This window comes from Cnephaeus nilssonii (assembly GCF_951640355.1).
Source record: "Cnephaeus nilssonii genome assembly, chromosome: 9".
Lineage (NCBI taxonomy): Eukaryota > Metazoa > Chordata > Mammalia > Chiroptera > Vespertilionidae > Cnephaeus > Cnephaeus nilssonii.
The window spans coordinates 89,768,458-89,785,182 of NC_137080.1; the positions used below are offsets into that span (position 1 = coordinate 89,768,458).

The 16,725-nt window shown below is 39.9% G+C and overlaps 1 protein-coding gene and 1 long non-coding RNA gene across 2 annotated transcripts in view; one reads left to right on the forward strand and one right to left on the reverse strand.

Moving 5' to 3' along the window:
* Positions 1–16,725, reverse strand: part of ZFAND3 (zinc finger AN1-type containing 3) — a 356,826-nt gene that overhangs the window by 304,388 nt on the left and 35,713 nt on the right. The window lies entirely within an intron of this gene.
* Positions 1,900–12,092, forward strand: LOC307105511. The gene is made up of 2 exons (XR_013814029.1): positions 1,900–2,431; positions 2,464–12,092. It is a non-coding gene; the product is annotated as an uncharacterized lncRNA (long non-coding RNA).

Genomic DNA, 16,725 nt, shown 5'->3' on the forward strand with positions numbered 1-16,725 from the left:
AAATACCTGAAGGCACTGGTGAGCAATCAAAAGCAGACTATAGGGGCGTCACTTAAAAAAAAAAAGGAATAGCACTGAGAAAGTTTTTTCCTTTTATTTTAATAGCTTTTGCTTGAAGGCAAGCTCAGTTAAACATTGTTAGATAACAGAATTTGGATAGAAACCACACTCTTACCTAGCATGCAGACCCAGAGGACAGAGTTCAAAGTGACTCCACCAGATGAAATCAAGGAAAGGAGAGAGCCACAAAGGAAGAGATCCCAAAGTCCACATATAAACTTGGTCCCAAATCTCTGGTTGATCCCTGAAATATGCATGTGTGGGATAGACTACAAGCATTTCGGATCAGACTAAAAACTAAATACAATTTTTAAACTGTTGACCACAGGGTAAAATGATTTGGAGTTTGCACCCACCCTGATAAAACAAAAAATGTAAATCAATATTCTCTATAATGAATTGTTCACAATGTCCAAGATGCAATTCCAAATTTTCAGACATTCAAAGAAATAGAGAAGCGTGTATCACAGAAGTGTAAAGACAATGTTCATAGAGACCCACACCAAAATAACCTGGATGTTGTAATTAGTACAGAATAATTTTTTTAACCTTTAAGGTTTCTCTAATATTAACATATATAATAAAAGCATAACATGCTAATTAGACCTGACGTCCTTCCAGATGACCTTCTGGACGAAGCTGGGGCTGCAAGGGAAGCCCGGGTCCCAGGTGCCAGAGGGAGGCCAGTGCCGGCAGCTGGGGGAAGGAAGGCCTACTCTTGCACGAATTTTGTGCATCGGGCCTCTAGTCTTAAGTAAGTCTCATATAGCAATAGAAACCAGGAAGTTAATTAATGATACAATACGATTAACTAATTTACAAACCTTATGTGAATTCTGTCAACTCAATCCAGTAATATTCTTTTCTGGCCCAACATCCAATCCAAGATATCCCACAATGCATTTAGTTGTCATGTATTGTTAGTCTCCTCCAACCTAAGGTAGTGCCTCAGTCTTTCTTGATAGACAAGAAACTTAAAAGCTACTACTATAACTATACTCAAGGATTAAAGAGGAAAACTACTCTTAACAAATAGGAAATCTCAGCAGAGAAACAGAGACTACTAAAGAAGAACCAAATGAAAACTTTAGATTAAAAAGTACAATATCCAAAATTAAAACATTCATTGGATGCAGAATACAGATGGCAGGAGAATCAGTACACTTGAAGAAAGATCAATAGCAATTATCCAATATAAATGAGAGAGAAGGGAAAAAAAAATAAGAAAACTGAGCAGTCATATGTGGTACAATATTAAAGGTCTAAACTTATGTGTAATAGTTATAATCAGAGTCCTATAATCAGAAGTGAGAGAAAATGGAGCAAAAAAATATCTGAAGAAATAATGGCTGAAATTTTTTCATATGGAAATTTACAGATTTTGAAAGCTCAATGAACCACAAGCAACACAAATACAAAGAAAACACCTAAGCACATAGTAGTCAAACTGCCAACAACCAAAAATAAAAACAAAATTTCTAAAACAGCTAAAGAAAAATGACAAATCACATACAAGAAAACAACAATGTGACTTCTCATCCTATCTAATAAGAGTAATTTGCAAATTGACCATACCTCCGCTATACCGACAAGCCACGCCCACCAGCCAATCAGAAGTGAGTATGCAAATTAACCCAACCAAGATGGTTGCGGACATGGAGAGAGCAGGAGGCTTGAGTTGCCCCCGGCGATGGAGGAAGCCAAGCTTTCCACCTGCCCTGGCCTGCCTTGGCCTCCGCTCAAGGCTACAAAGTTTCAATTATAGAAGATAAGTAAATCCCAACAAAAATGGCTGCGGCCACGGAGCAAACAGGAGGCTTGGCTCCGCTCAAGGCTACAAAGTTTCAATTATAGAAGATAAATAAATCCCAGATACCAGGGCCTCCGTCTGGGGTGCCGGGGAGCGTGGCCAGCCTGCAAACCACCACAAGCCCCTTACCCAGGCTGCTCCACGCCCCAAGGGAACCCCCACCCTGATCCGGGACATCCTTCAGGGCAAACCAGCTGGCCCCCACCGGTGCAGCAGGCCTCTATCCTATCTAATAAAAAGAGTAATGTGAAAATTGACCGTCACTCCAACACACAAGATGGCTGCCCCCATGTGGTCAAAGATGGCTGCCCCCAAAGATGGCTGCCCCCAAAGATGGCCACCACAAGATGGCCAGCAGGGGAGGGCAGTTGGGAGGGACCAGGCCTGCAAGGGAGGGCAGTTGGGGGTGATCAAGCCTGCAGGGGAGGGCAGTTAGGGGTAACCAGGCTGGCAGAGGAGGGAAGTTGGGGGCAACCGGGCCTGCAGGGAAGGGCAGTTGGGGGGGGGGGGGCCCAGGCCTGCAGGGGAGAGCAGTTGGGGGCTCTGCAGGGGAGGGACCAGGCCTGCAGGGGAGGGAAGTTAGGGGTGACCAGGCCTGCAGGGGAGGGAAGTTAGGGGTGACCAGGCCTTCAGGGGAGGGCAGTTAGGGGCAAACAGGCTGGCAGGGGAGCAGTTAGGCATCAATCAGGCTGGCAGCAGAGTGGTTAGGGGGTGATCAGGCTGGCAGGCAGAAGCGGTTAGGGGCAATCAGGAAGGCAGGCGAGCAGTTGGGAGCCAGCAGTCCTGGATTGGGCCTGGATCGGGTCTAAACGGGCAGTCGGACATCCCTCGACAGGTCCCAGATTTGAAAGGGTGCAAGCTGGGCTGAGGGACACCCCCCCGCCCCCGTGCACGAATTTTGTGCACCGGCCTCTAGTAAAGAATAATGACTGCCTGGCCAGAGTTGGCTCAGCTGGTTGAGCATTGTCCCTTGCATCAAAGGATTGCCAGTTCAATTCCCAGTCAGAGCGCATACATGGGTTGTGAGTTTGAAAGACAACCAATCAATCAATGTTTCTCTCTCTCTCTCTCTCTCTCTCAATTCCCAGTCAGAGCGCATACATGGGTTGTGAGTTTGAAAGACAACCAATCAATCAATGTTTCTCTCTCTCTCTCTCTCTCTCTCTCTCTCTCTCTCTCTCAAAACACAGTTTAAAAAAAAAAATGAAAACCAACATCCACACAAAAACTAGTATACAAATGTTCATAGCAGCATTACTTATAATATTACTTACAAAATTTAACTGATAATAAATAAACATAGCATAATCACACAATAGAATACTATTGTGCACCAAAAAAAAAAAAAAAAAAGAATGCTAACATATGTAACAACATGGATGAACCTTTTAAAACATTTCATTAAGTGAAAGTAGCCAGGTGAAAAAGGCCATGTTTTATGATTCCATTTATGTAAAATGTCCAGAATAGGTAAATATATAGATGCAGAAATTAAGATTAGTGGCTGCTTAAAGAGAGGACAGGGGGATAGGAGGAAATGGAGAGTGACCATGACTGGGTACATAATTTCTCTTAGGAATGACAAAATGTTCTAAATTAGACTGTGTTGATAGTTGTACAACTAAGTGAATATAATAAAAAAAATGCACTGTATACTTTAAATGGAAGAATCGTATGTAAATTATAAAAACTGTTAAAAGAAAATAAAGCGTATAGCAAAAACGCCAAAAAACTAAAATGCAATCCTAAAAATATTCAATTAACCCAAAAGAACCAGGAAAATATAAAGAAACAAAAGAGTTGGAACAAATAAAACAAATACTAAAATAGTAGATCTAAATACAACCACATCAATAATTACATTAAGTGTTAACAGGCTCCAAATTAAACAGCAGATATTGTCAGAATTTTTAAAAAACAAGAACCAAAATACATGCTGTCTATGAGAGACATATGTTAAACACAAAGCCAAAGGCCTGAAAGTAAAATGAGCCAAGAGGACATACCAACTAAAGAGTAAGAAACGTAAGAAGGCTGGGATGGCTATATTCATATCAGAGGAAGTAGACTTTATTACCAGAGAGAAAGAGGGACATTTCATAATAATAAAAGGTCAACTAATCAAGAAATATGACAATAATAAATGCATATGAGCCTCGTTTAAGCTGCAAAACACATAAAGCAAAAATTTCCAGCATTTTAATGAAAGACAAATCCACATAGTTGGAGATTCTTAATACTCTTCTTTGAGCAACTGATAAAACAAGATTTACAAAATCAATAACAATATAGAAGGTCCAAAAACACTACCAATAACCTTGAACTAACTGACATTTATAGAACACTATATTCAACAAACACTGTACTCAACAACTGCAGAATACATTCTTTTTTTCCTCCTCATACCCACATACAAGACAGAAACCTTAACATAGCACGAAGGCTCCTTTCATAACCCTGCACCTGCATAGCAGCCACACATCTCTAGTTACCAACCTCCAATATGCACCCCATATTCCCACAACAATGGCCATGCCCTCTGCTTAAGATGTGCCACTCCCCCTTCCTTTTCCTCAAATTTCAAATCTGCACCTCGGCTGAGTTCCTCAGAGAACCTTCCTGACTTTGTCAGGTTGATTTCATTACTACTCTTCTCTCCATCCCCACTACATCTTTTGTAAGCCTCAATAATAATAAATATTAACATTATTTATTTGTTTGTCTCTCTATTCAACTATCACTCCTACAGGATAAGAGCTAAATTCTTTTACCATATAACAGAATAAAGAAGAAAAATCATATGATCATTTCAAAAAATCATTTGACAAAAGTCAATACACATTTGTGAAAGAAAACCTAAAAGAATTAGGTTTAGAATTAAAAGAAATTTCTTCAATAAAATAAAGGCATCTAAGCAAATCTACATCATACTTAACTTCCAAGCAGCAGTAACTTCAGTAACAATAGTCAACATTTGTATGTGCTTATTTATCTGTCTGGTCCTTACGACAACCTTGTTTACTGTCCCATTTGGTATAATTGCAACTCTGGGTCAGAAATATTAAATCATACAACCAAGTAAGAAAGCTAGTACTAGAATCCAGTCTTTGACCTAAAGTACTTTTCCACTATAGTATGCTGTCTCTTTATCTTCAGGCTCATGTCACAACAGACATACTTTGGTATACTGGTCGAAGATTTGAGTGCTAGTCCCTGGTGTGGCAATGCTTAAAATTTTCCAGCCATTTCACTCATTTAAAGTGATTACACCAAATAGTAAGATACTCAAATGGCTATTATATTTCATTAGTTGATGAATACAATAGGGTAATAATAATGTGGAATGAAAAATTTTTAACTCCACATTAAGAAGAACCTCAAATCCCTTCCTCAAAATGGCTGTGCCGCACAGAAGAAAAGGTAAAACCACTGGTCTAAAATGCAGCAGATAAAAGGTAATTCAAGGTATTTTTTCAATTGGTATTTGTAACCTGCTATCTGTCAATGTCTTAATTGAGCAGCTGCCAGCTGGAAACTTAGGATTACAGCTCCTTAACGGAGAAACCTGATGATATGGCCACTCCTGAGTTTCCGTTTCTGATTCATATGAATTTTTCATGCAAGAAAATATGAATGCTGTCTTAACATCTTTCCATCTGTGATACACCCACAGCCAGCAAGTTCCACAATGAAGTTGGATTTGCTTCTTTACTGCACAACATGCACTTCATTTCAAAGCACACAGGGAAATCCAAGTCTCTTCAAGTAATCTATAACAGAACTACAGAAAAAAAGATAGGAAGAAATTTTCTTTCAACTAACTTTGCCACCCAGCTGCCTATACACCAATTATTTCTATGCATAGCTTTTTGTGTTCCCTAAAGGTAAGGTGACCAGACGTGCGGGACAGTCCCGATTTTTAACAATTTGTCCCGCATCCCGCGGCGTTTTAAAAAAGTCCCCAATTTTTTGAAAGAATGCACGACAAGCTAGCGAACAGCGGGAGAACGGGAAGGGAATATACGGTTTTCGGCGGCCACGTGGCTATTTAGCCAGGATATGAGTTTTATATTATTTTTGTTAATTTTACAATGTTAAACTTTAATAATAACAAGTAATTGTTGAGAACTGATTATCGAGAACTGCTTATCAAAGTTCGCATTGTTGATCAGTTGTTAGAATTCGACCACCATTGTTTGGACTTAATGAACAATGGCATTTTTTGGGATTGGCAACGACGAAAACATTTTGTAACTGTCTCTTAGACGATACACATCGTACTGCGTGCTAGTAAGCTAGTTAAACAAGTGATGTCATTACAAATCAGCTATTCAGATAATTTAGGTAAGTAATTTATTTATTTATTTATTTCATAAATACATAAATTTTCTTGAATTTAGCAGACAGTACTCGTATTATTTATATTTTATAGTGGCGGCAAAAAGTCTAGCGCCGGCCTTGAAAGTGACACTTACGACTTACGTTACGGCAAATTCAGAGGAAAAATAATACAAGTTAGTATTGTTATTATTTAGAAATAAATGTAGGATTAAAATTAAAATGATTTTTAAAATATAGTTACTTTATAACAATCAAATTAATTTAATTTATAAACTAACAATAAGATATGTTCATGTAATTATGTACCTACTTACTGTGTTTTTAAGCAATATGTATATAATAATTTATAATATAATTTTAAATTATTTTTTTTAGATTTTTAACATAATGAGTAAGAAAAGAGGATGCAAATTCAACGATGATCTAAGAAGTGAATTTCCTTTTATTAAAAAAACCAAAAGCGATTACATGGTAAAATGTGAGAAATGTAATGGTGAATTTTCTATTTCGCACGGCACGAAGGATGATATTTCAAAGCACTTGGAGACAAAGAAACATAAAAGATATTTAAATATTGCTGCATCTTCCTCCAAAATACAGGAATTTTTTTCGGAAAACAACTTACGGAGACGAATTAAAGAAATTAGCATTAGCAGAAGGACTTCTGTCTTTTCATGCTATTAATCACAACCATTCCTTCAGGACTGTACATCACAAGTTGTCAAAAACTTATTCAACAAAAAATTTGCCTGTGCTAGAACAAAATACGAGGCAATTGTGTGTAATGTGCTTTCCCCATATGCATTTTCAGAATTAAACAAAAATCTAGAAAAAATTAATTTTATATCCATATATTCTGACGCATCTAATCATACGGATATAAAGTTATTTCCAACCATTATTAGATTTTTTATTTGGAAACTGGAATAAAAAATAGAATTTTAGATTTCGTTTCTTTGCCCGGCGAAACTTCTGAAATAATTTTCAGTTCCATTATTAATATTTTGGAGAAAAAAAACAATTTAAAACATAAAATGATTGCATATTATGCAGACAGCACGAACGCAAATTTTGGAGAAAAAGTGAGAAGAGGTACAAATAATATTTTTTATAAATTAAACAAAAACCTTAATCAAAACATTATTGGTGTTGGTTGTGCAGCGCACATAATACATAACACCATTCAAACAGCTGCTGACTTGTTGCCCGTAGATGTGGAAAATATTGTTATTAAAATATATTCTTATTTCTATATATACACTGTGCGCGTTGAAATGCTTAAAGAATTTTGTGAAACTGTGGAAGTCGAATATCAGAAAATACTTGGATACAGTAAAACACGCTGGTTAGCTCTTTTGCCAGCTGTCGAAAGAATTTTGAAAATATACGATCCTTTGAAATCCTACTTTCTATCACAGGATAAATGTCCTAGAATTTTAGACGAGTGTTTTGAAAAAGAATCTCCAAAAATTTGGCTAGAGTTTGTACACAATCAAGCAGCTCTTTTTCAAAATGCTATAAAACTTATTGAAGGTGACAAAATTTCGGTAATCGAAGTAGCAAATGAAGTCAATAATTTAAAATTTCAGTGTCAAGAGCGGTTAGAAAATAATTTTCTTCCGTTAACTATCCGTAATAGTATAAGCCAGCTAGAAGAACAAGGTGCAATAAATCGTGCAGATATCATGAATCACATCAAAAAGTTCTATAGTAACTGCATAGATTATTTAGAAGAGTGGACGGTACATTACAATGATATTGAACATTTTCATTGGGTTACATTAAAACAAGAACTTAATTGGAATGATGTGCAAAAATCATTCGATCATATTACTCAAAATTTCCCATATAGTAATATTTCCGAAAATGATCTTTTTAATGAGGTATCATTATTAAAAAAATATATTGATAAGGAAAAGGTTAAATCTTGGGCATCAGCAAAAATCACAATAGAGAACTAATGGTTAGAAATATTTCATCATTTTGAAACAAACCATGTTCCATACAATAATGCACTAAAAATTGTGGAATACGCACTGTCCTTACCAGGAACTAATGCTGCGACTGAACACGTTTTTTCTACGGTAAATAAAGTGTGGACATCAGAAAAATCACAATTAAGTGTTGAGACTTTGAAAGCCATTTTATGTGTGAAATATAATTTAACAAATTCTTGTGAAAAATTTCATGACCTTTTAAACAACGATAGCAATCTACTAAAAAAAATTCACTCAAATGAGAAATATGCCAAAGAATAAAATAATACTATACATAATTTTTTTATTTATTGTATTTGTAAATTGCACTTACGTTGAAATTTAAAAAAATATATTACAATACTATTTTTGCGTTCTATGAAAATTTTTGTTGCTCCATATAGACCAAATTTTTCATCAAGAACCCCCCCCCCCCCCCCCCCCCGTCCCCCGTCAATGGTGTCCCGCTTTACCAATGTTAAAATCTGGTCACCTTACCTAAAGGTGAACATTTGACTGTAAGTCATCATTTCTCTAGCCCAGTGGTCGGCAAACTCATTAGTCAACAGAGCCAAATATCAACAGTACAACAATTGAAATTTCTTTTGAGAGCCGAAAACCGACTTCAGCGCATGGGCCACGAAGTTTCAATTGCACTGTACGTGCGCGCCCGCACGTGGTATTTTGTGGAAGAGCCACACTCAAGGGGCCAAAGAGCCACATGTGGCTCGCGAGCCGCAGTTTGCAGACCACTGCTCTAGGACAACACAGAAAATAAATAAGATAAAATAAGCCTTCTCCACAAATGGAGTTATTTTCTATGTAAACATCCCAGGTCCTTATAAAGGAGCCCATATGTTTCATGATAACACAATGACCTTTATACACAAGTTCCTAAAAGGCTTGGTGAATTTCTTACCGGACCTACTACTGCTGAAAGTCAGTGATGACAGAAGTATCTCTCACTGACATTTACAGTGACTGAAGTAAAAATAAGAACCTCTTTTCTTCAAACAACACAGCAAATTCACAGGCCACTGGATAATCCACTATCAAATAGAGTGCAACAGTATCTCAGACACTTCTGTACTCAAAATGTCTGCTTTCAACAATCTTTGGGAGTGTCCTATGAAAAGCATTAGATAATCTAAATTTTTAATCAAGTAGTCAACAAAATAGCTTTATCATGACTACATTATGGATAAGCCAACTTATAACTTCAAGCTTCTCTTTAATTCCAATAATTCAGATATGTTTAGATATGTCTTTAAAAATAAGCCCTTTATAGATTGAATTAGTTTCCTGTTAATCATATAAGAACAAAATGGTAAAGTTATCAAGGAAATTCAGAATTCCTTCAAGTACCATATCATGTAACAATGTAACAATGTTAAGCAAACTATATACCAACACTTCACAATACCACCCTTGAATCTAATTTCAGAAAGAAATTTAAAATATTCAAAGAATGATAATCTCAACCAATAACTTCCTCAGTTTTTTCTTTAAGCTCTCCTCTCGTTAAATCATTCCAATCCAACCACTATCACCATCAGTCTGGGGCTGTCAGAGCTGTTGCTATCTAAAGGTTTCAGTTAAGAAATGCCACTTTAACAACAGGCAGAATCTGGCACTGAGGCACACAAACTAAAAATCAAGTAATGCTTTATCCAGAGATTCAAAAAGACTAAAGGGTGAAAGCTCCACTCTCAGTTACATAGTTTGAGCAAAGAAATTTGTGCACCTACCATTCTATCCCAAACCTGCGTGTGGGCCATATTTTCTGTAACCCAACCCTATTCAACCCAGCTCAGAATTCCCAATGGCAGCACCCTTCCCTCCAGATTTCGAATCACCAACAAAGCTCTAAAAAAAATTTGTCCTTTGTATCACTAATCTGCAACTGAATTCAGAGGCCAATTTACCTTTTCTACTCAAAATGCTCAAACCATATCCCACCCATATAGTCCCATTCCATATAAAATTTTTTAAAGATAAAAGCAGTACAGATATTAGAATGCATTTGAACTATGTAGCTTTTGAATTTTCAGCAAAAAGGGAATTTCTTCAGTTAAAAAGCTAAGAAAATGCTTACTTGCAATTATAGATATTGTTTTATGTGTTTAAAAAGCATAACTTCAACAGAAAAAAATTACATATATATGAAAATGCTGACAGTCTTATTTTACAATTTTCTTTAATTGGTCTTCATACAAAAAAGGCTCTTCAACCATTGGCGCTGTTGGTGGGAATGTAAACCGGTGCAGCCACTATGGAAAAGAGTATAGAGGTTCCTCAAAAAATTAAAAATAGAACTACAGAGCACTGAGAAGATTGAGAAACCAAGATGGCAGCATAGGTAAACAGCTGAACTTGCTGCCTCGCACAACCACTTCAAAACTACAACTAAAAGACAAAACAGACATCATCCAGAACCATAGGAAGGCTGGCTATGTGGAAATTCTACAACTAGAAGGAAAGAGAAAAGCACACTGAGACTCAGGAGCTGCGGAAGTAAAGGCAGAGGTACGGAGGAGCGCGCGCGGAGAGGGCTGGAAACTGAGAACGCGACTGGCTTTTTCAATCCGGAGGGGGACACAAGTTCCCAACTGCTCTGAACTCCAGTTCCAGGCGAGACTCTGGGGACCCAGACTCATAAGGGGAAAAACTGGACTGTCTGGCAGCGGGAGGAACTCGAGGGCGGCTTTCTCTCAGAGGTGCTTGCAGCGATTACAAAGGGACACTGAGACCCGGGGCCTCTTACGGCAGGACTGACAGGAAGCCATTGCGGCTTGCTCCGCCCCATCCAAGCTGTGCACAGAGGCTTTTGCATATGAATGGCCTGGTCCTTTGAAATCTAAACTTACCTAACAAACTGCAGCTGAGTCAGAGAGACCCAGAACATCCAAAAGAAGGCCTAAGGCCCCACAGCAGCGTGCATTGCTTCACAGCTGGGCCTCATCTGGGCACCTCCAAAACCCAAACAAAGAAGAGGAATGTGCAGATCTCTCTGTAGCTCCTGCTAAGTGGCCTCAGGCAGAGGCTAAATTAGCACCTCCTTGGAGATCCAAGAGCCAGTGTACCCAGGGGTCAGAGTGGGACCATCCAGATTACAACTCCTCAGATCCTTAAGGGACACACTCAGGGGGCAGACTCAGTGAGCACATAAGGGTGTCTCCAGCACAGAAGTTCTCCCAGCGTAGACACCGCTGATCCTCACAGCCAATTGGCCTGGAGGTCAATTCCTCCCAGTGATACCAACAACAATCAAGGCTTAACTACAACAAGGCTGTACACACAGTCCACAAAGGGGTGCACCAAGAGTGTCCACCTCAGGTAACTGGGGAGGCTGAGCCACTGGGCCCTATAGGACACCTAGCACACAAAGCCACTCTATCAACTCAGGGAAACAGCCAAAATGCGGAGACAAAGAAGTCACAAATGAAAGAAATGGAGGAAAGCAAATTACTGGATATAGAGTTCAAAACCACGGTTATAAGGTTTTTCAAGAATTTTCTAGAAAAGACTGATAAATTTAATGAGACCCTCAAGGATATGAGAAAGGTCCAACTATAAATTAAGCATACACTGACTGAAATAAAAAATAATATACAGAGATCCAACAGCAGACTAGAGGATCGCAAGAATCAAGTCAAAGATTTGAAATACAAAGAAGCAAAAAACACTCAACCGGAAAAGCAAAAAGAAGAAAGAATCCAAAAATATGAAGATAGTGTAAGGAGCCTCTGGGACAACTTCAAGCGTACCAACACCTGAATTATGGGGATGCCCAAAGAAGAGATAGAGCAAGATGCTGAAATCCTATTTGAAGAAATAATGACAGAAAACTTCCCCCACCTGGTGAAAGAAATAGACTTACAAGTCCAGGAAGCACAGAGAACCCCCCCAAAAAAAGGAATCCAAAGAGGACCACATCATAATTAAAATGCCAAGAAAAACAGTTACTTACAAGGGAGAACCCATACAATTGTCAACTGATTTCTCAACAGAAATTATGCAGGCAGACGGGAGTGGCAAGAAATATTCAAAGTGATGAATAGTAAGAACCTACAACCACGATTACTCTACCCAGCAAAGCTATCATTCAAAATTGAAGGTCAGATAAAGAGCTTCACAGATAAGAAAAAGCTAAAGGAGTTCATCACCGCCAAACCAGTATTATATAAAATGCTGAAAGGTATTCTGTAAGAAGAGGAAGAAGAAAAAAGTAAAGATAAAAATTATGAACAACAAATACATATCTATCAACATGTGAATCTAAAAATCAAATGAATAAAAAATCTGATGAACAGAATAAACTGGTGAATATAATAGAATCAAGGGCATAGAAAGGGAGTAGACTGACAATCCTTGGGGGGAAAGGGGTGTAGGGGGTGTGGGAAGAGACTGGACAAAAATCATACACCTATGGATGATGACAGTGGTGGGGGGAGTAAGGGCAGGAGATGGGGTGGGAACCGGGTGGAGGGGAGCTATGGGGGGGAAAAAGAGGAACAACTTTAATAATCTGAACAATAAAGATTTAATTTTTAAAAATAAAAATAGAACTACAGTATGGTCCAACAATTCCATTCTGGGTATTTATCCAAAGGAAATAAGATCACTATCTCAAAATGATATCTGTAACCCCATATTCACTGCAGTATTATTTACTACTAGCGTTCCCGTTGCAGGAAAAATCCTGCAATAGGGTTTCCTGCTGCACTCTACCCCGCCCCGCCTGCTCTCCTCCCTTGTCCCCCGCCCCGCCTTCTCCGCCAGCCCCCCTGCTTTTCTCCCTTCTCCGCCAGCCCGCCCCGCTCTCCTTCCTTCTCCCCTGGCCCCGCCTCCGCTCCTCCCTTCTCCCCCGCCCCGTCTTCTCCGCCAGCCTGCCTGCTTTTCTCCCTTTTCCGCCAGCCAGCCCGCTCTCCTTCCTTCTCCCCCGGCCCCGCCTCCGCTCCTCCCTTCTCTCCCGGCCCTGCCTGCTCTCCTTCCTTCTCCCCCAGCCCCGCCTCCGCTCCTCCCTTCTCCTCCCCCCAGCTTGCTTGCTTCTCCGCAGCTTTGCTCCCTTCTGCAGCTCTTGGCTTCTTTCTACGCTGTCTTGATATGCAAATTAGCCGCCATCTTTGTTGGGGTAATTTGCATACTCACCCTGATTGGTTGGTGGGGGTGGCTTGGCTGGTGGGCGTGGCTTGGGTGTAGCGAAGGTGCGGTCAATTTGCATATTTGTCTATTATTAGGTAGGATGGCCAAGGCATGGAAATAACTAAGTGTCTATCGGTAGATGAATGGATAAAGAAAATGTATTATCTATATAAAATGAACTATTATTCAGCCATGAAAAAAAAGGAAATCCTACCATTTGAAACATGGATGGAACTTGAGGGCATTATGTTAAGTGAAATAAGTCAGAAAGAGAAAGACAATTACTGTATGTAATCTCACTTAAAAAAAAAAAAAAGAAAAGGAACTCATAGTTACACAGAACAGATTAGAGGTTGCTAAAAAGAAGGGGAGAGGGGTGAAATGGATGAAGGTGATCAAAACATACAAACTTCCTGTTTAAGGTAAGTCCTGAGGCTTAAACGAACAGCATGATGACTATAGGTAACAACACTGCATTGTATATTTGAAAGTTGCTAAGAGAGATCTTAAAAATTCTCATCACAAGAAAAAGAATCTGTAACTATGTGTGGTGATTGATGGTAAACTTATTGTGACAATCACTTAATATATATGTATATCAAATCATTATGTTGTGCACCTAAAACTACTACAATGTTATATGTCAATTATATATCAATTTTTACAAAGGTTGTTCAACACAGACATAATACATTTGACAATATGCTACATTCCCCTCTCCTATTCATTCGTTATGTCCCATTGGGAAGAAGAATCTTACAGAAAAAACTATAATTCTTCCCAAGTAGAATTCTGGTAAATACTCAACAGTTCTTAGATCCCCAGTAAGTGTGCCATTTTGGAAAATGTCTGGTAAAAGAATAAAGGGAAATTGTATTTACATGTGAATGAAAAAATAAATTGTGCAGAAAGATTCAAGCCTCAAAGCAAAAGCCTTTTAAAGTTGTCACTAATCTGAAAATTGATCAAGGTATGTTTCATCAACTTCATAAACCTGGTAAACATTTATCCTAAATGATCAACTGGGGAAGAATAAGAATATCAACCTTAGTCCTCAGGACTCTAGAGCAGCGATTTTCAAAACTTGCAATACCTGACTATTTAGTTAGGGGCACTGACCACTTTTCCCATAGAGTGTCAAATTAAAAAATGACAAAGCCAACACAGCAATAGCCGTGAGGTTTGAATGTCTTGTCTTGAACCATAAATATATAGGTTATATAATAAAGTTGCATCTTATTGGTCATGTCGCATAACAAAGTTACAGCTGACGGTTAATTCTTGGTACCAGAAATCCTTATATACAAGTACTAGAGGCCTGGTGCAAAAAATTCGTGCAGGGGGTGGGGGTTCCTCAGCCCAGCCTGGACCCTCTCCAATCTAAGACATCCCTCTCACAATCCAAGACTGCTGGCTCCAAACCCCTCGCCTGCCTTCCTGATTGCCCCTAACCGCTTCTGCCTGCCAGCCTGATCACCACCTAACCACTCCCCTGACAGCCTGATTGATGCCTAAATGCTCCCATGCCAGCCCGATTTCCCCTAACTGCCCTCCCCAGCCGATCTGGTAACCCCCAACTGCCCTCCCCTGCCAGCCTGGTCGCCCCTAACTGTCCTCACCTACAGGCCTGGTCACCCCCAACTGCCCTGCCCTACTGGCCCAGTAACCCCTAACTGCCCTCCCTTGCCAGCATGGTCACCCCTAACTGACCTCCCTGCTGGCCTTGTCACCCCCAACTGCCCTCCCCTGCAGGCCTGGTCACCCTCAACTGTCCTCCCATGCTGGCCTTGTCGCCCCAAATGTCCTCCCCTCCAGGCCTGGTCACCCCTAACTGCCCTTCCCTGCCAGCCTGGTAGCCCCTAACTGTCCTCCCCTGCAGGCCTGGTGCCCCCAACTGCCCTCCCCTGCCGGCCAGGTACCCCCAAACTGCCCTTCCCTGCCGACTTGGTCACCCCTAACTGCCCTCCCCTGCCAGCCTAGTTGCCTCTAACTGTCCTCCCCTGCAGGCCTGGTGCCCCCAACTGCCCTCCCCTAGAGGCCTGGGTCCCCCCAACTGTCCTCCTTTGCAGGCCTGGGTCTCCCCAACTGTCCTCCCCTGTGGGCCTGGTCACCCCCAACTGCCTTCCTATGCTGGCCAGGTCACCCCTAACTGCCCTCCCCTACATGCTTGATTGCCCCCAACTGCCCTCCCTTGCAGGCCTGGTCCCTCCCAACTGCCCTCCCCTGCCAGCCATCTTGTGGCAGCCATCTTGTGTCCACATGGGGGCTGCCATCTTGTGTGTTGGAGTGACAGTCAATTTGCATATTATTCTTTTATTATATAGGATAGGCACCTGATTTTTAAAACAGTCACTTTGGAGCAAAAAGGGTAGGTAATTATTATTACTTTTTTTTTAAATTAATCAAAATTATAGCTATTTTTTGACAGATCAGCAAAAAATATATTATTTGGTGTGCTGCAAAATTTTAGTAATCAATTTATGTGTCAATGTGATGAAAAAGGTTGAAAATCGCCCAGCCAGCATGGCTCAGTGGCTGAGCATCGAACTATGAACCAGAAGGTCACAGTTTGATTCCCAGTCAGGGCACATGCCCAGGTTATGAGCTCAATCCACAGAGTGGGGCATGTAGGAAGCAGCTGATCAAGGATTCTCTCTTATCATTGATGTTTCTATCTCTCTCTCTCTCTCCCTTCCTCTCTGAAATCAATAAAAACATATTTTTTAATTTTTTAAAGGTTGAAAATCACTAATCTAGAGAATCTCATGCCCTCATGGAGTTTAGTGCATATCATCAATCCACCCATTTTGGTAAGAATAAATTTCCCTCAGGATTCAGCAAATAGACCAAACATCACTTGTCCTAAACTGTTTGGTCTGTCTGTCACTCAGAATAAATGAATGCCTTGCTCTAGTTAGGCAGTTATTATAATCAAAGCTTTACTGCTTACCCAATTGAAAATGTTTGAAAAATCATTTTGGCTAAACTGGATTAAAAAATCTGTGAAAGCTAAAACTTTTCAACAATAGCACCAAAACAGGTCATCAATTTTAAAAAAAGAAAGAAATCCAAGTATAATTTAAGAAATAAAGTTAAAATCATACAAAATTTTCTTTTTCTATTCCCTCTTTGAGTGCATTTTTTAAAAATGAGGCCCAATCCAGATTCAACAGGAAAGAGTGCCATGGATCAATTATTCCATTTCCACCAGTGACATTGGTGGAGAAAGGGGGTACAGAGCAGCGGAACACACACAACCTATTTTCTACCCCTACTACCAATCCTATCCTATATAATAAAAGCCTAGGTGGCGTCACGCCCTTGTGCAATGCCCTCACGCGACATCACCACAAGAAGGCCACATGCACAGCCGAGGCGGGGCCCTCAGTGAGG